The sequence below is a fragment of the Pseudorasbora parva genome, chromosome 18 (assembly GCF_024679245.1).
Source record: "Pseudorasbora parva isolate DD20220531a chromosome 18, ASM2467924v1, whole genome shotgun sequence".
Taxonomy (NCBI): domain Eukaryota; kingdom Metazoa; phylum Chordata; class Actinopteri; order Cypriniformes; family Gobionidae; genus Pseudorasbora; species Pseudorasbora parva.
Window position 1 is genome coordinate 4916183 of NC_090189.1, and position 19668 is coordinate 4935850.

At 39.1% G+C, this 19668-nt stretch overlaps 1 pseudogene; it reads left to right on the forward strand.

Annotated features, from left to right (window-relative positions):
* Nucleotides 1-19638, forward strand: part of LOC137047056 (zinc finger protein 585A-like) — a 34978-nt pseudogene extending 15340 nt beyond the window's left edge.
* The last annotated feature ends 30 nt before the right edge of the window (nucleotides 19639-19668 follow it).

Consider the following 19668-nt stretch of genomic DNA (forward strand, 5'->3'; position numbering starts at 1 on the left):
TAATGACAGACAGGTGTTTAATTGGGCTGCTGAATTCATGGACGTAATATTCTGACACATACCAAGTTATAACCTGTTTAATCTTACACGGTGTGTTAATAGGCCAGAGGAGAACTGGCACCCCGACTGAGTCTGGTATCTCCCAAGGTTTATTTTGGTTCCTTGCCACTGTCGCCTTTGGCTTGGCTTGCTCAGTTGGGGACACTAAAATTATGATCTAAGTTATTCAACTTATTATACAAATAAAATGTATGAATTAGGTCTTATTTAATTCTATAAACTATAATACTGATCTGCCAACATTGTCGCTATATGATACATTAAAATAAGCTGATAACATCACTGTTTTCTCCATTACGACTGTACAGCCAAATCTAATTTTGTCGCAATATTATCCTGTTTGACACTGTGAAGCTGCTTTGACACAATCGTGATTGTAAAAGCGCTATATAAATAAAGTTGATTGATTGATTGATTGTTTACATACACTTAAGCCATAACTAGCTGTGTTCATGCGAGATACTCCATGCGATGGATATTTTGACATCAGTGTGCGCGTGTATTTCACTATTCAGGTGCAAGGATAACTGATCGTGCATGAGAGAGAGAGAGAGAGAGAGAGAGAGAGAGAGAGAGAGAGAGAGAGAGAGCGCTTTTGTTGTGTGTCATTCACCACTAACTGATAAGAATTGATAAAGAATTGTAATTTTGTGATGCGATGGTCTTGGCATTTCTTTTGGCTATAAATTATATTCAACCCACCAAAGTGGCTGCCGTACACGCCACAGCTGAGATATCTACCCACATTTGGCGGGTGTTAATGTCAAGCCCTAGCCTGGTCTTACCAGACTCTCGTACATTTCATTTGTACATAGAGTCTGGCCACTCTCCATTGACAGACGTTTACTTCCGCGAAGGCAGGAACTCTGTTGAAGTTTAAAACTATTGGATCTGCCATAACCAGTCGCTAATGTTTGGTCGTGACGTACGGCATGCACCCTTCGCCTGTTTCTCACAAATCCTTCAAAATAAATGTGCAGGCCACCTCAGTGATAAAACCAGAGGATAAAACCTTAAACTCATGCATTCGGATTGCGATTTAGTAACGCCATGGGAGGAGAGTTTTGTGATTGGGAACCCGCTGGTCACGTGGTCCGTAACATGATTGTATGCTGTAAATAAAATGTCATATGTTTGGTATGATAATAAATGCTTCTATAAATAACTGACCAATTCAAATGTTTTTGTGCTTTTATTTTAATTTGTTTGAACAGTGAATGAAAAATATTTCTCTTGTAAATACTTGCCGGCATTTTATAGAAATGCATCCAAATAACAGCAAAGCGCAACCCTATGGTGTTCTGCAGGGGTCAAAAATGATTATAAACAGTACATTTTGAAGTAATATATTCTTGAAAACTCAGAGATGTGGATTCGGACAGCTATTACATCACTACACGACCTTGGTGTTTGTCAAAAGCATTAGATAATTCGGCCGGGGATTTTTACGCGGGTGGTGGGAAACGCACGGCAATAAAATAACTGACTAGCCCGGCCCCTGTAACCAGAGCCGGCCATGCCACTAAGCGACCCTTGCAATTGCAAAGGGCCCCGTGGCCAGCAGAGGGCCCCCTAGAGAGCGCACGCACCTCGCCTCATCTGTTTGGGGAGGTGTTTATTATACTCGAAGCGCAGACTGGGTGCAGGCGTGATGAGACGTCATGCTCGGCCAGCTTCGCCTCGAGCTTCTTCGGTTGCGGAGGCGCACGCAAAGTTACAAAATTTGACGTGCACACCGCCAAGCGAAATTGGGTCTCGCGCACTCCTCGTTGACGCAATTTTTGCCGCGCTCGTGCGGACGCGTCAAGTATAAACAAGGCTTAAAGCTACTCTGAAGTTGGCCGTTTGATAAATGCAAGTTAATTCTTCAGTTCAATATTTGTGTGCTAAAAAGGCACACAAGTTCCTGTAGAGATAGCAATACACAATCTCCTTTTTTTTGCCAAATAAATGAAAGCATGTCATCAATGTCTTTCTTTTGCTGTATCAAAATCTCACCTAGCTTTCCTCAGAGATGGTCAGTTTGTGCATGATTACATGATATAACAATTGTGTTAATACTGTATCCTGAATTGTGGATAAGTAAGCTATATATCATATTATGCTGAAGTAAATTTCTGGAGTGTTAACAAGTGAAAGCAAAAACAACAACAACAACCGTACAGAACTTAAAAACCATGACCCTAAAGCCGTGATACGAACCAAACCGTTGCTTTTGTGAACCGTGCCATCCCTAATGTGTACCTAAAGCAGCATTTTATTTATTGCTTTTGGTATTTATTCAAGTGTATTTTTTGTTAACAGACTGAGAGTCCATTGCTTTTCTTGTTTTTTGGTTGTTTTGTTAATTTACTGTGGATATTTAAAATGTTTTATCATTATTTTAGATGAAAATGGGTTTAGAACGAAAAATATTATCATTTATCGCAAATTATCACAATAATTTCTTGGCCAATTTATTGTCCAGCAAAATTTGTTATCGTGTGCTGTTTTTGCCTTTTAAACTCTGGTGCCATTTAAAAATGTTTCTTTGATGGTCAGTGAAAATCACTTTATCAGTCTTTTTATTCAGCAAGTTCATCCGTGTGTGTTCATTGCACTGCCATTCAGCTCAGTGGTATCATAATTTTCCTGTTAGACATCAAACATGGAACTCAACTCAAGAACTCAAGGTCTTTTATTGACGTTCTGTACATGTTGCCACATAAGAACGAAATATGTACTCAGGACCAGCAGCGTAAAAAAAGATAATCATACAGTACACAATCATACACTGTGGGGCGGCAGTGGCTCAGTGGTTCATGTAGGTTGTCTACAAACCAGAAGGTTGGTGGTTCGATCCCCGGTTCCACCTGACCAAGTGTCAAAGTGTCTGTGAGCAAGACACCTAACCCCAGCTGCTCCCGACAAGCTGGATGGCGCCTTACATGGCTGACATCGCCGTCAGTGTATGAATGGGTGAATGTGAGGCAAAAATGTAAAGCGCTTTGGATAAAAGCGCTATATAAATGCAGTCCATTTACCAGTAGGCTATACATAGAATAATTAAAACATAATTTAATAGACTACAACATTTTAAAGTAACATAGTAGATATATGTACAGTATAGTTATAAGGTAGTCATTGCTTTTCTTTAGGCCTTACTTAAAACGGTCAAGGGACTCCAACCAAATTTTGCTTAGGGCCCCCAAAGGTCTAGGGCCGGCTCTGCCTGTAACTTAAATGATGGCAATACCTTCCGACCCCACGAGGAACAATTACCGTCCGAATAGGGCTTCAGCCAACTCCTTCACCATTAAAATCACCTGGAAAATCAAACTTTTCCTGAATTCGCACTGTTGGGGAGGAGGGCCATAACATCATGGACCTCAGCAAAGATTGTTATTGCTCCCGCTTTAACTTCTGGCTATTCGGCAGTGGTGCGACAACAGACTGAATGGTTTGTTCGCATCTTTTTCTGCCGACATTACTGAAATACAACTCTAACTAGCACACAACATCAACATTGTTCTGAGCCACTCCCTTTGTTCGCTGATTGGACCAGTAAAAATTTGTTCGGAGAAAACCTTAGAATACACCGTAGTCCCAGACATAGTACTGAAAGAAAATGGAAATTGAGCGGAAATGCGTAGGAGGGCGGAGCCAGGCTAATCAAGCCTTGCATGAAGCTAGAATAAAATGTTTTTTTGTTTTGTTTGTTTGTTTAAAAGAAGAGGGTCAGCTCTTTCGTTTGATGAATGTTCAGATATTAATAAAACAAAGTATTCTATGGGCTATTCAATTTTGGGTGATACAAGTCAAAAACCCTGGCGGTGGATGTTAACTTTATTTTAAATGCTGGCGGGGAAAGAGTTAATGAGGAACATTAAGATGTAAAAAATAACAATACATAAAAATACAACAATACATCTAAAACTAGATACTAGTAAACTATGTAGTAAACTAGATGCAAAATTAAGAATTAACTTTTTCTTAGTTTCTCATTTGTCCTTTTTTTATTGAATTTAATATGTTTATTTTAGACACAATGGAAGTGAATGAAGACAAACAGCACCATTTTACAAATGAAGATGGAAAACTGACATGTAAAAATGAAGACGAACAACAGCCGTTTATTAAACCTCATTTAAAAAATGAAGATGGAGATGCAGTCATTTTAAAGACTGAAGAGAATATCACACAAGAACAAGCTGGCAAATCTGGAGTCAAAGGATCTTTCACCTGCTCCGAGTGTGGAAAGACTTGCGCATATAAATCACACCTTAACATACACATGAGAATTCACACTGGAGAAAGACCATTTAACTGCTCTGAGTGTGGAAAGAGTTACAAACATGAAGCACACCTTAAGATACACATGACATCTCACACTGGAGAGAGGCCATATACATGCACTCAGTGTGGAAAGAGTTTCAGTCGCAAAGAGGACTTGAATGTGCATGTGAGAGTTCACACTGGAGAAAAACCATTCACATGCTCTCACTGTGGAAAGAGTTACACGACTAAATCCGAGCTTAACAGACACATTAGAATTCACACCGGAGAAAAAACATTCACATGCACTCATTGCGGAAAGATTTGTGGACAAAAATCAAACCTTATAAGACACATGAGGATTCACACTGGAGAGAAACCGTTCACATGCACTCAGTGTGAAAACAGTTTCACATCCAAAAGCGCTCTCAGCGATCATCTGCACTTTCACTCTGGAGTGAGATCATTCAGCTGTGATCAGTGTGAGAAAACATTTGTTAAGCAATCAAGCTTAAGAAGACACCTTAAACTTCATGTAGCTGTGAAGGCTCACTTATGTTCATTTTGTGGAAAGAGTTTTATACGACTGCAACATTTAAGAGAGCATGAAAGTATTCACACTGGTGTGAGACCTTATATGTGCTTTAACTGTGGGAAGAGCTTTATTACGTCAGGCGCATTAAAAAAACACCAGAGAGTTCACACTGGAGAAAAACCGTACAAGTGCTCTTCATGTGGGAAGAGTTTCACCCAATTATCTCGTCTACAGAAACATAAGAAAAAACGCTGCCCGAAGTTGTCTGAGCAAAGTTCATGTTTAGACCATTCACTTGCAAGTTAATAATTTGACATTCAGGTTCATCAAAAGCTGGATCATTTGCTGAAATTAGTAGTGAAGTTTGATTGTTTGACAAGGGGAACCTTTGGGGAAGTTCAAAATAATAGTTTGTAAAACTAGTGTGTTGCCATTAGGTGTGGAACGGTTAAAAGTAAAAAAATCCGTACAGTTCTTCACGCGCTTGCACTGCGGTTCATCTCAAATCTGATGATGCATCTATAATATGGTTTGAAAATAACGTGTGAAATAGACAGACAGAGTTAGGTTAATGTATCTGTCGATGGATACTAGGGCTGTCAATGAATATTCTAAATTCAAATATATATTCTAATAGTTTAAAATAAACGAGTTTCGATGGTGAAAATTTATATTCAAATACAAATAAAAAACGCCTGCGATAGTAGAGGCGTGGCTGTATGCTTTGCGAGTGAGCGCGCTCATGGAGTTCAGAGATGGGTCACAGGAGTCGCACTGTCAGGCACAGCATCACTGCTGAAAGTTGACGCATCTTGCAGGGAAGATGGCAGAAAGTGTACAGCCCAACTCGACCGCAGCAGAGAAAGAGATTTTAACTCCATAATCTAAAAAGCTATGTCTGGAAGAACTTTGGATTTTGGTCGGTAGGAGGTAAATTTGTTTAGCCGTGAGATAAAGTTGTATGCAAGCTATGTAAGATACAGTTAGCATACCATGTTTAACGTATTTAACCATATTTAACGTTAAACAGAAACATTACTAAAGTGTAGGCTACTGTACTGGCTCAATAGATATTGCAAGGAAAAATGATAAATGTACTGCTTTCACAGGTTTTTTTATTTACCGTTTCGTGTCAAGGAAAAGTTCCATGTTTGGCACAGCACAGTTCACTCGGAGCGTTCAATATGCTGTAAAACTTAAATTAATATTAATAATATTTCTTTCAATCGCTGAATGAAGCTGCTGTATTTGGGACAAGAGTCGCGACCTTAAATTGCTTGCACAAAACTATTGATCAGCACTCACAGTTTGTTCATTTAAACCGTTATGCGCAGAGCGTGAACTGAGGGCAAGAGAGATTGAGGTCTGTGGTCTTGGCCATTAGTTGATTTACTTGTTTTTGTGTAAGTAATATGTTGTCTAATATGTTTAAACTTAAATAGACTACCTAAGACCCTTTCACACTGCACGTCGGACCCGCAATATTCCCGGAACATTGCCGGGTCGCCTTCTGTGTGAAAGCACCACGTCCCGGAATTGATTACCGAATTGAACCCGGGTTGGGGACCTAGTTACATTGCGGGGGTTCAATCCGGGACGAGCGCTGTGTGAACAAAAGCCAAAACTAATGCCGCAACGTGTACGTAGTTATCGTGCGTCTCCTAGAGCTTGTTTTTTCAATAATACAACCCTGCAGTGCCAGAAGAGCTCGTCGGTGTTTTAAACGCAGAGAGTGTTCGTATACAAAAGAATCTAAAATTAAACAAGCAGAAATGTGCGCAAACTGGACACAAGTCGAGACCATGGAGCTCCAAACTATCCGCGCTGAAGCTGAGATCGCTCGCCGTTATACGTCACATCAGGATGTCACGTGTCAACTCGATCCGGAACCGTTACGGGTTGTGTGTGAAAGCGCACATATTACGGTATTTCGCTGGCTGTGAGAATGGACCAAATCTAGCGGCCCGGGAACAAATGCCGGGTCGCATTATCCGTGTATTTGCCGGAATCACAGTGTGAAAGGGGCTCTAGATAGATAGTAAATATCAATAAGTCAAATTTGAGCATTTAATATTCGAATATAAAAAAACACAAATGGATAAAAATTGAATGGGATAATGGAGGAAGATTGACAGCCCTAATGGATACACATCCTGGCTTCCCAATACATTACAACAACAGCGATGATCAGAAAGCGTGGACAAAAGCATCTTGTATGCGAGCGCCGTCAACTTTCCTAGCGAACATAGAAGGTTATGTCTCAAGTAAAATGTATGCAGTTGATAAAGACTCGTTCATGTGTAACAGTATGTAATGGATTTGTGAATTATGTATTAAAGAGAAAGAAGCCTATTCCTGCTGTCTGTGTTTAATGTTAATCAATCAACAAATAACTTATGCTGCGTTCACACCAGAAGCAACTTGTGCAAATAAATCATGCTATTCGCGTGTAGTTTGACTCTTTAACATTTTGAGTTTACTTGCTTCATTCGGGCGTCACATTCATTACACAACAAACGCAACTTTGCATCATGGGAGGGGCTTCTGGCTGGCTTGTTGCAAAATGGCTGACATGGTTTGTTTTAATATATGCAGGGCTCGACATTAACACTTGTCCGGGACAAGTGGGTTTTTTGAAGGGACAAGTGAAAGAGAATTTTACTTTCCCGACGGACAAGAGCCTGATTAAAACAAAAAAAATAACTAGCCTATAATAACTAATCACCTAAATGCAAGAATGATTGTGCATTCATTTAGTGTAAGTGGGGATCGATAGTGGATGATAATATATAATGAACTGACGATAACAAGGTCGTGCTGTTGGCGGTCGTGCAGCCTCTCGAGGAGAAATTACAACACTAGAGCGTTTAAGCGTTTTCCTGAATACCATCACAACTGAAAATGACACTGATTTCATATGACATCTCCATAAACAATTAATTAACATTCACCAACATTCACTTAACGTCACTTACATTTTAGATGCAATATTGAGTGTTTTGTTCTATTTTAGCAGCGAAAATCGTTTCATTGCAGAACCGTAACGCGTCTCACAGCAACAAGTGTGTTACTGAACGATTCAGTGTTTGAATGAATCGTTTGAATGAACGACTCAATGATTCACTCATTAAGACGGCCACCTGCTGCCACCCACTGGAGGTTTAGTTTCATGTTTAAACATTCTTTCCAACATTTCTTTTTTGTCTATTGAAAACTACAAATCTCTAAACATTATTTAATGCTGTTGTTATTTTCAGTGTAAATTATTTAATTTGATTGGTAACAGCCCTTATAGTGTCTTATTTTAATTTAATGTATTTATCAAATTTAACAATATACAATTAAACCTGAAGCATAGCCTATATTTAATAAGATTAGGGGGAAATGCCCTTTATAAAAGATAAATAATATTATATTATATATCACAAATATGCAGATTTAAATATGTTAAAGCTGATTGAACATTGGTAAGAATATTGCTTCAGAATAAATTATATTTACAACACACACACACACACACACACACACACAAAAAATCAAACTTTTTCCAGACAAGCACATTTTTTACTCGGACAAGTGAATGAACGATCTTAATGTCAAGCCCTAATATGGCTGATAAGCTCAATTTGTCAGCTTTAACTAGCTTGTAGTCTCAATAGAATGATTTCAGGGTGATTGGGACACTTTTTCCAAGTCATCTCAATGGCAGAAAGAGTCCCTATCACCCTGAAATCAGGCTATGTATAGCTCAAATTGAGGAGAGTGTTTTTTTTACAGCTTACCGGATTGCCCGACCTCTTACTCACGAACCGTGTGTAATTTGAACCGTTCCACTCCTAGTTGCCATAGAGATATATTGTTTCTTTGTGAAGTTTTAATTATTTTCATTAATTGTGCATATAAAATATTTATGTAGAAGTGACAAAAATAGCATACTAACCACTTAAACTCCATGGACCCTGTACAGGGTCGGGAATGACATCGTCATGTATATACTTTCAATTTTAAATGTCTGTTGAGGGGTCATCCCTTCAGACCCATTTGAATAAATCTTGCATACAACATGACACAGACAAACTTCTTTTTTCCACTATTTTCTAGAATTGAGTGGAAATAGCCCACACTGTCTGCAGGTTCCTAGAGCACACAGGGCCTGAGTTACACACTTTCAAAAATGAATTCATAAAAGAAAATCAAAAAGCGCCAAATTTTCTTTGGGGGGTTATTACAGTTTAGACAACATATACATGTTTATTACTTTTAGCAGTGTTTTATGTAACTTCAAAGGGTTTCCTGTAAAATAACACCAACATGTTGAACTTAGACCACTGTATGTGTGTATGGGAAGCTTTTTAATTTGGGTAGGCCAAATCCAGGCGGAAATCCCAAAAAATGGTCTTGGAGTTTAAGTAGTTAAATCATAATCTATATTTCAAACAACTTGTTTCGGCTGTTTAGATGTGATGCTTTAATATATTGAAGACTTTTTTTGCATTGAAATCACTGCACAATGTTAAAATATGAGAAATAAAAATGTGAAACCTGATACACTATATTGCCAAAAGTTTTGGGATGTCTGCCTTTACATGAACTTTAATGACATCTCATTCTTAATCCGTAGGGTTTAATATGGAGTTGGCCCATTCTTTGCAGCTATAACAGCTTAAGCTCTTTTGGGAAGGCTTTCCACAAGGTTGTGTTTATGGGAATTTTTGACCATTCTGTCATTCTGGTTGGGGGTTTAGGAAGGTGTGACTCAGCTTTAACTTTTACAAAGAATAGCTCTTTAGGTTTAAGCTTTTTAACTCTTCAGATCTTATACATACACAAACAGCTACAAGACACTAAAGAAAAAGGAAAACAAGAAATCTCATCATATGACCTCTTTAAGATCATTTAATGAACTGTAACGCAGTAGTGTAAGGCATTACTAATGAATTTTCAGTAATATTTTACTCTGTACATTTCCAGTAACGCTTGCGTTACCCCACCCCACCCCCCAAAAAAGAAAGAAAAGAAAACGGAAAAGGAAAAAAATAGCGATACATTAACGAATAAAAAATGCAAGTTTTTACCTGTTCGTGGTCAGTCAATAGCCGCGTGTGGTGTCCAGGTTTCTTAATAAAGACTTAATGACAGCTTCTGATATATTTGTATAGCGATTTACTTTATTCATCTCCCTTTTGCTGGTGTACATTTATAAAGCCTACTGTGTGACATAGTCCAGTGCGTGTTTAGGGCGGATTTAACAGAATTGCCACAGGCATGATTTCAGCCTCTGTGCTCGCGCTGGCCAGTGGAAAAGTGGCTAAAGAAGGTTTAAAGGCTCTGTCGTTTAAAAGAATAGCACAACAGCGAGCGCGTCGAAGAACGTACGAGAGACGAGGAGCGCGCTGCTGAGCCAAACTAAACACTTGGGTGAAGATGACAGAATAAGACTACTGCACACCGTGGTTTTGATTTTTTTTATGGTAATTAATTTAGTTCAGTTAGAGAACAGGCCGTTCAAATAAAAACTGGTGTCTGCTATAAGCATGATCCGAACGAGCGTCGCAGGAGTCAGATCTTGAGCTGACAGATGATCGCGGAAGATTTGGTTTCAAGGTGAAATGTAAAAGCGCCTAATAAAGGGAGTTTGTCATTGTGTTGTGTTTTTCATAACTTGGAAGCATAACTTTCATAGGAATTCATTGACAGCAGTCTGTCATGATTTCTTGCATTGTCTTGAGCCAATTCTCTCTTGTTAGCCTAGCCCACAGTCATTATGGTTCATCATATCACCTTCTACTGGATGTAAAATGCTCTGTGGTATAGCCTACATCTTAGAATGTTTAGAGCTACTTCTGTAGTTATTTTGGTGAAAGTAACTCAAAAGTAATACAGGAGTAATGGAACGCATTACAATTCTGAGACAGTAATATTGTAATGTAAAGAATTACTTTTAAATATCAGTAATAAGTAATCTATAATATATTACAGTTTGGAAGTAACTTGCACAACACTGGTTGTCAAGTTCTGATTGTTTGATTGTCCACATGTTCCTTGTCTTGTCATTAGTAGTGTGTGTATTTAAGCCCTCATATTTGCCATGCGTCTTTGTCTATCTTTGTTTGTTGTAAGTTTGTAACTGTCAAATTCCTGTTGATTTTGTATCTGTTCGTTCCTTGGATTAAACTGTACTTGGGTTCTCAGTTCTCACTCGCACTCACCTTTCCATGGATCTATGCTACACACACATTTTAAACCAATTTTTTATAGTCACGATTCCTGAACAAGTGACTCTTGAGAGACTTTGGCAGTTTGATACACACTATGAACCAATTGATTCGAAACAGAAGAATTGTAAAGCTTCGAAGTTCATGAAGCAGTGTTTGAAAATTGCCATAATGATTATAAACCGGCTGTTGCGGTTACAGAATTCAGAGACTGAATCTCATGTGTGACTTGAAGCGAGCAAATGCTGTACATTCGGTTAATTTTAAGGAATCAAAAACAGTCAGTAGTAGTTATGAAATAATCTATTGCCATTTTCATTTATTCAATAGTAATAGGAGCATCCAAACAAAACATTCATTTCGTTCTGTCTCTCAAGCCTTACAGGATAAGCTGATTCCCTTCCTCTCTTTCCTTCCTCAGTTAAGTTATTTGAGCTATGGATTTTAATTAGTGCTTTTGCTATAATTTCTACCTTTTCAGATACTAATAATGAGATACTGCTGCCTTTCCCCCCACCTTCATAATGGTATATTTCCATTCTCTTCTGATTCCTCTCACACTTTTAATCAGGTCCCACACCTCTCCGACAGGTGTTGATCTACCAGTTTTATTACAAAATGTCTTCCAGTTTTGTCTTTTTGCATTACTTATGATTTTCCTTACCTTCCTTGCTTGAATTTGCTTATACTTAAGTTATTCTTAGTCTTAGAGCTTTATTTCTTACTGTCTACCCTCTTCATTTGTCCAGTACTTTTAGAAACAGACAATTAGTAGCTTCAAGCTATTTTTTCATTTTTATCACTCTCCTCAATATTTTCCTTTAAATCTATTTGGTCCATTTTGCTCTCACAAATAAAATTAAACAATTCCCATTTTGCATGATTAAATATCCACTTCATCAATATTTTCCATTGTTGTTTATTTTCCTGTAATAATATTCTACCAAAAACGGATAATGATCACTCCCAATTCAGGCTTCATATAATATATCCCACTCACATTTCCCTGCTAAATTATTCGACACCAAAGTTAAGTCCAATACTGATATATTCCCTGTGTGTACATCTAGTCTCGTCCCTCTCCCATCATTTATACAAACCATGTTCAAGTCTTCAATCACCTTTCCATTTCCATCTGTTTTTGCACCTCCCCATAATGTACCATGTTCATTAAAATCCCCACATATCAGTCTCCTGCTATGTCCATTCATTCCTTAAATTTGCATTAAGCTACTCAAATCTAATTTCTTACAAGGATTTTACTAATGAATAATTATGAGTTCTCCTTCGTACATCCAGATCTCTATGCTTGCTTGCTTGTTGTTAATTCCCTATTCCTATCTCTCTAAATGCAGTATATTCTCTAAAAAAAAAAGTTACACATTCAATCCCCTGCTCCTTCTCTTCTTTCACACCAAGCACAATCATATCCACCTAGTACAAAATCTAAATTTGGTTTAACCATGTCTAATGAATGCAAATAACACCGGGTTTACTAGATAACTCGTCTATGTATTTTTTTTATGCTAGTGTAAATTGGCCAGCAAACTTCTTGCATTTTATTGGCATTCATTAGTTTTATCCATCCCATACTTGCTCCTGACTTGCCTGAACACTGAGGTAATTTCTTACTTCCTCCCATATCAGCCCACTGATATTTAGATGATGTACTTCTGCCTTCACAATTATTTATATTCTTTAAGTCTTGGATTTAAACTCCAAGGTTGCATTGACTACCCCTGCTATAAAAAATTATACATTTCTTTAGATCAACCAAAACCGTATCCTTATTTTCCTGTTCGGTTTCTTTTGAGTGATTTCCTACTCTGCTTCTATAATTTCATTCTCCTCTCTGATTTTTCACAGCATCTGCTTATGTAATCTTATTCTGAACTCTTATCTGCTGTATTTCCATTTCTTTATTCATCACTTCACATTCCCCATAAGCTACAATGTGACTCCCCCTACAGTTACAACATTTTGGTTGTTCATGATGGCACTGTCCATATTCATGCTCTTCTCCACAACTGGCACATATCCTCTTGCCTTCACATACCGTAGCTAACTTTGGCAAACAAACTTTGGCAGTTGTAACCTCACCGGTTTTGGAATGCTTTCTCTAACATTGTAGGTGTTTCTCAATGTCAAGGATGCTTCCTTGGAAGGACTGATCCTTCCAAGTCACTTCCTTCAGAGGCTAGGCGAGGCTCCTCATTAGGATTCGAAGAACACGCAAATGGAACAGGCTAGCAAGTGCACGTCATTGCGTCATAACGTCAGTGAAAAGGTCCGTTGGCCATCAATAACATTATGTGTAACGTTATTTGTATATATTTTTATATCAATACAGTAGTAATTTGTACTGGCATTTAAACGTTAAACTTTACGTATATTTACTACGGTTATAACAAATGTTTGGTAACGTAAATAAAAGCATTGTGGCAATCAGCGAGGTGAGGGACCGTGAGAGCCGGCTGATGGAGTGATAATGAGCGGCAGCTGATCGCCGCCACACCGGCCTCGGCTCACGGCAAAGTGATTGGAGTATAAATGTGGAGCGTGGAAGACGAGAGAGGACAAGGCCTGGAGTTTATGTTATGGTTTGTTTATGTTTTATTATGTGTGTGCGGGCAGTCGCCCGTGAGGGTTTTCCCCGTGTTACTTTCGTTTTGTTTATTATTTATAATAAAGTTGTTGAACGTTCGCCGGTTCCCGTCTCCTTCCTTCCCATCTACAAACTCCGATACAAGCATATTTGCCCCGTTCACGCTCCGACTCCGGGAACGTCAGAAGATAGCGAAGCTGCGCGCATAGGATTGTGGGTGATTTGAGAACGCGAAGTGCGCGAAGGCTACTCATATGCATCCTTTTCTGTATATGACATATTTTTCGAACGTAGGACTCAGTCCTTGGTTGAAATTCGAGGATCCTCGACATTGGAACAGTCCTTCGTCGGATGTCGATGACGTGGCATCCTTAGAATTCTGGCTTCCGAGGATCCTTCCTTGACATTGAGAAACGCCTTATATCTCAAAAACCCTAAAGTCACTTTTTTGGGTAGCAAGTCCTCTTCAAAATCAAGTACAACAACATCAAGAACTAACCATCGTTCCACACTCCCTCTCGAGTTTTCTGAATCCGCCGAGCAAGGTTTGCTTTAGTTTCGTCCATTGATACTCCTCCCCAAATCCTTTACTCCACTTATTTCCCCTTTCCACACAACTTGAATTTCCCTATTTCTTTTTTTCTGCCAGCCCTTTTCCTCTGTTCTCCATTTCTACACACAATCAGTAGGTTTCCATCTCTCAAAGCCATGTGTATATCGCCAATCTGGTTTCACAAAATAGTTGTGAATTTCACTGGACTCATTGTTGAAATTCCCTTATCCTCTCCAAATCTCTCTCTCTCTCTTTTTGTTTCAGTTCCAAACCTTCTTGATCACTTCCATTCCTCTTTTACAACTTTCACTTAGCCTGGTTTTCTTTGCTATAATCCCTTCAAAATTATTTCTCTTTTCTTCCTAATTTTTCCACTTCCGTGACCTATTCCCATACTATCATCACTATCTATTGTATCAGAATCTTTCCACACTGGTCCATTCATAAATACAGCTTTACTTACCCACCACCGATTTCTTATTTTTATTTGATTTTCCCATTTTAGTTAGTTCTCCATGTGTCCGTCTTCCGTTGAGAAACATGCGTTTTCCCCCCAAGATTATGTTAAATTTCTGAAAATGTCTTGTTGGAAAGTTTTAACCATATAACTTTCACTAAACCACTTGATCCTGAAAACCCTTCCCAGACCCGGCCAACCTGGTATGTGTGACTTTGTTTATGACTCTGTATCCACCAGCCTCAATCTTAAAAACTTAAATCATGAGTAGTTTGAGCAGTAGATTATTTAGTTAGACTATTTGAATAATAATTCACATTAATAGACTATTTGAGCAAAACATTTGCACCTGGATAATTGAGAGTGATTGTAAGTGTGATGATCATCTGCTAAATGAGCAACAGCGACCACAATTCACACCTTCAGTCAGTGAAGCCGCTCCCACAGCCGTTCATGAGAGTTTAAATGCTGGGAATATTCTCGTCTTCCCACAGGAGAAGAAGAAGCAAGCAGGAGGAATTACTCCGGGATAAACTACAGACATACTATTGTAAAGATGGAGATTAAGGAAGAACCCTGCAGAATAAAAGATGAAGAGACAGAGGAACAAATAGGTTGGTGTTTTACTTCATTCTCTTTAATGACTGGTGAGGAACATTAAGCTGAAAACTTTGATAATTTGGGGCTCTCTGAATTTCTTTTCATTTCAAATTTTTTAGACATGATGGAAGTGAATGAAGACCAAAAGCATCCGTTTCAAAAGAAGATAGAAAATGAAGATGGAAACACTGAAATGTATTTCACTGACAAACGAGCTGGAAAAACTGGAGTCAAAGGATCTTTCACATGTTATCAGTGTGGAAAGAGTTTCACTCACAAAATAGTTCTCAGAGAGCATCTGCGCCGTCACTCTGGAGTGAGATCATTCAGCTGTGATCAGTGTGAGAAAACATTTGTTACGGAATCTACCTTCAGAAGACACCTTAAAGCTCATTCTGGTGTGAAGCCTCATGTTTGTTCTTTTTGTGGATTTTTTTTTTCACAACTGCAGTCTTTAAAAGTACATGAGCACATTCATACTGGTGTGAGACCTTATGTATGCTTTGACTGTGGGGAGACCTTCAGAACATCTGGCCACCTAAAAAAACACCAGTCAATTCACAGCCGAGAGAAACTGTTTACCTGTTCTCATTGTGGAAATAGTTTCACTTACAAATCAAAGCTTACTAGGCACATGAGGATTCACACTGGAGAAAAACCATTCACTTGCTCTCAGTGTGGAAAGAGTTTCAGTTGCAAAGGAAACCTTATTGTGCACATGAGATCTCACACTGGAGAAAAACCATTCACTTGCTCTCAGTGTGGAAAGAGTTTCATTAGCAATCCAAAGCTTACTGTGCACATGAGGATTCACACTGGAGAAACCCCATACTCTTGCTCTCAGTGTGGAAAGAGTTTCACTTCCAAACCAAAGCTTACTGTGCACATGAGATTGCACACTGGAGAAAACCCATTCACTTGCTCTCAGTGTGGAAAGAGTTTCATTTGCAAAGCAAAGCTTACTCTGCACATGAGATCTCACACTGGAGAAAAACCATTCACTTGTTCTCAGTGTGGAAAGAGTTTCATTTGCAAAGGAAACCTTACTGCGCACATGAGGATTCACACTGGAGAAACCCCATACTCTTGCTCTCAGTGTGGAAAGAGTTTCCCTTGCAAAGCAAAGCTTACTGTGCACATGAGATTGCACACTGGAGAAAAACCATTCACCTGCTCTCAGTGTGGAAAGAGTTTCATTTGCAAAGCAAAGCTTACTCTGCACATGAGATCTCACACTGGAGAAAAACCATTCACTTGTTCTCAGTGTGGAAAGGGTTTCATTCGCAAAGGAAACCTTACTGCGCACATGTGGATTCACACTGGAGAAACCCCATACTCTTGCTCTCAGTGTGAAAAGAGTTTCACTTGCAAAGCAAAGCTTACTGTGCACATGAGATTGCACACTGGAGAAAAACCATTCACTTGCTTTCAGTGTGGAAAGAGTTTCTCTTCCAATAGAACCCTTACTGTGCACATGAGGATTCACGCTGGAGAAAAACCAATCATTTGCTCTGTGTGGAAAGAGTTTCACTCAGAAAATAGCTCTCAAAGAGCATCTGCGCCGTCACTCGGGATTGAGATCGTTCAGCTGTGATCAGTGTGAGAAAACAACATTTGTTGCGGAATCTGCCTTCAGAAAACACCTTAAAGTTCATACTGGTGTGAAGTAGGGATTTCCCCGACTAAGGATTTACACATTCGAATCAGAATTGTCGAATCTTTCTATGGTCGACCAATAGGGGTACGACAGTAGTCAGCAGGAGGGTAAAACTATTTTATTTTCCTTTACACACTGCACACAGCAACAACTTTTAATAAAGCGACCAAAACTGCCTGCCAACTGAAAGACGAACTGACAGTGGCTTTCTTATTTAGGTTTAAATAAAAGGTAATGTGGTGGATAAACGTTCGTAAAGCATTTTCTCATAACATTTTAAAGCCGCGATCGAAATACAGAACATCACACAAATATATAAAAGAACATTTTGATAAATAAACCTAAAAAAAAACTTACCTTGAGAGGAAAAGAACACTTTGAGTGTTTACATGCACATTCTTAAGCCGATTGTGCCTAAAGGGGTCGCACACCGGACGTGAAGCTCAGCGCTGCGTCTTTGGTATCTCACAATGCCACCAGACGGTCTATGCACCAGACGCGCACATAATACACGCAAGCTCAATTTTGAATCGACTTCTGACAGAAGAGCTGCACGATGAGTGTATCTTGTAGCACAGGGTGAAATCAGTATGCACATTGACGATTTGAGGCAAATATAATGTAAGTTTTATATAAAACCTTGAAATAGCGCTCTGTGGCGCGGCAGGATTTTAAAAAACTTCCTGAGTCGCCGCGGACAGGCACAGAATGCCACCACCGGTGTGTGTAGGCTACACTCATTGAGGGCCCTATTTTAACGATCTGAAACGCAAGTGTCAAAGCGCAAGTAACTTTGTGGGCGGGGCTAGGCACTGTTGCTATTTTCCCGGCGGGATAAATGGCTCTTGCGCCCGGCGCAAATCTAAAATGGGTTGGTCTGAAGTAGCTTCATTATACATAGGTGTGGTTTGGGCGTAACGTGAATAAACCAATCAGAGCGGCATCCAAAATTCCCTTTTAAAGCAGGTGCGCAAGTTCCATTATGGATTGCTATTATTATGGCGTATTTACCAGGCGCACGTTCTTGTAAGAGCAGCCCTTACGAAACAAAAATATATTGCAGTATATTGGAAAATTTCATGCAATACATTAGGCAATATATTCACATATTTGGGAATTAATATTTATATCTTTCAATATATTGCAATATATTGAAAGCGGCAATCATTTGTATAGTTTGCAATATATTACATGAATATATAGCCTAATATATTTTATAATACCATCAATATATTATTCCATATATTTACAATATATTAAAATATATTTCAAGTAATATATTGGTAAATATATTTTCCTTTCGTAAGGGAGTGAAAGACAGAGAGGTTGTGTTGTATGGGGATGGGAGAAACCCACCCAAAATAGCGGCGGTTAAACAGGCGTCGGTTAAACAGTTTTTTCAGTTTTTCAGTCGATTTTTTTTTTTCTTCTTCCTGGTTCTTGACGGACAAACCAATTTGTCAGATGTCCTTATATACATACATGTCTTGCCACTATTGGGCAAACAGGTCTGATCCTTAATTACTACATTATGCCTGAATCATTTGTAAGCTAGATTTATGCCTATTTTTTCACATCTTCGTGGCACACCACAATGTGTTAATATTTTTTTTAGCGTAACAATTTATGATTTGCAAAAATAACTGTTGCATCTGTGTAGATTACATGAGCAAAGTGTATGCGCGTTGTACACACTATACATTATGGTCAAGCATGCACCCTTAAAATAGCATAATGAACAACGCGCGACGCGCCACTGACTTTAGACTGGGTTTTTTCTGGTCAGTGGCGCAACTGTTTAATGGAACAGCAAAATAGCACCAGGGATTGTTTGCACTGGAACACGCCTCCTTTTATGCGCTGAACCGCCCAGGGAGCGCAAGTTCATTCACTACTTTAGCGACGTGCTTTTGTGGAGGGAAAAGCGCACTTTGCGCGGGTGCAAAATAGGAATGACACATGCGTCGGCGTACAAAGCCAATTGAGCTGGGTGCAAGATAGGGCCCTGAATGTGTTTGAATTTTAAAGGTGCAGCGCTGAGCTCAGCGCCCTTAAAGGGGTTGCACACCGGACGCGAAGCACAACGCCGCGCCACGTCTTTAAAATATTGAGCACCCCCATATTGCCAAAATGGTATGATCCTCGTTTCATAACACCCGCAAAGATTCGACCGTGAGATCGGTGGTCCAATCCGGCTCCGTGTATCGATGCATCGAATCTTCGACTATTTGGGGTCACCCCTAGTGTGAAGCCTCACTTTTGTTCTTTTTTTGGAAAGAGTTTTTCACAACTGAACTCTTTAAAAGTGCATTAGAACATCCATACTGGTGTGAGACCTTATATGTGCTTTGACTGTGGGAAGAGCTTCATTATATCAACCCACTTAAAAACACACCAGAGAGTTCTCACAATGTGGAAAGACCTTCGCTCAGGCAGGAAACCTGAGAGATCATGAGAGAGTTCATACTGGAGAGAATCAGCACTAGTGCTCTTAATGTCTTCAGTCTACAGGAGAAAAAGCATTGCCCAAAGGTGTGAGCAAATGTTCATGTTCTGATCATCACTTTCATGTAAATAGTTCGATTTTCTCATGGTTCCTACATCGTATAGACAATATGGAATCTGATCTAGTGATTTCGAAGTTTGTAGTGTATATGATTTGTTTCCCCATTCTGTTTTTCTTAAATAAACTGGTCATACAAGCAGTGTTTTTTGTTTTTATTTTTTTATAG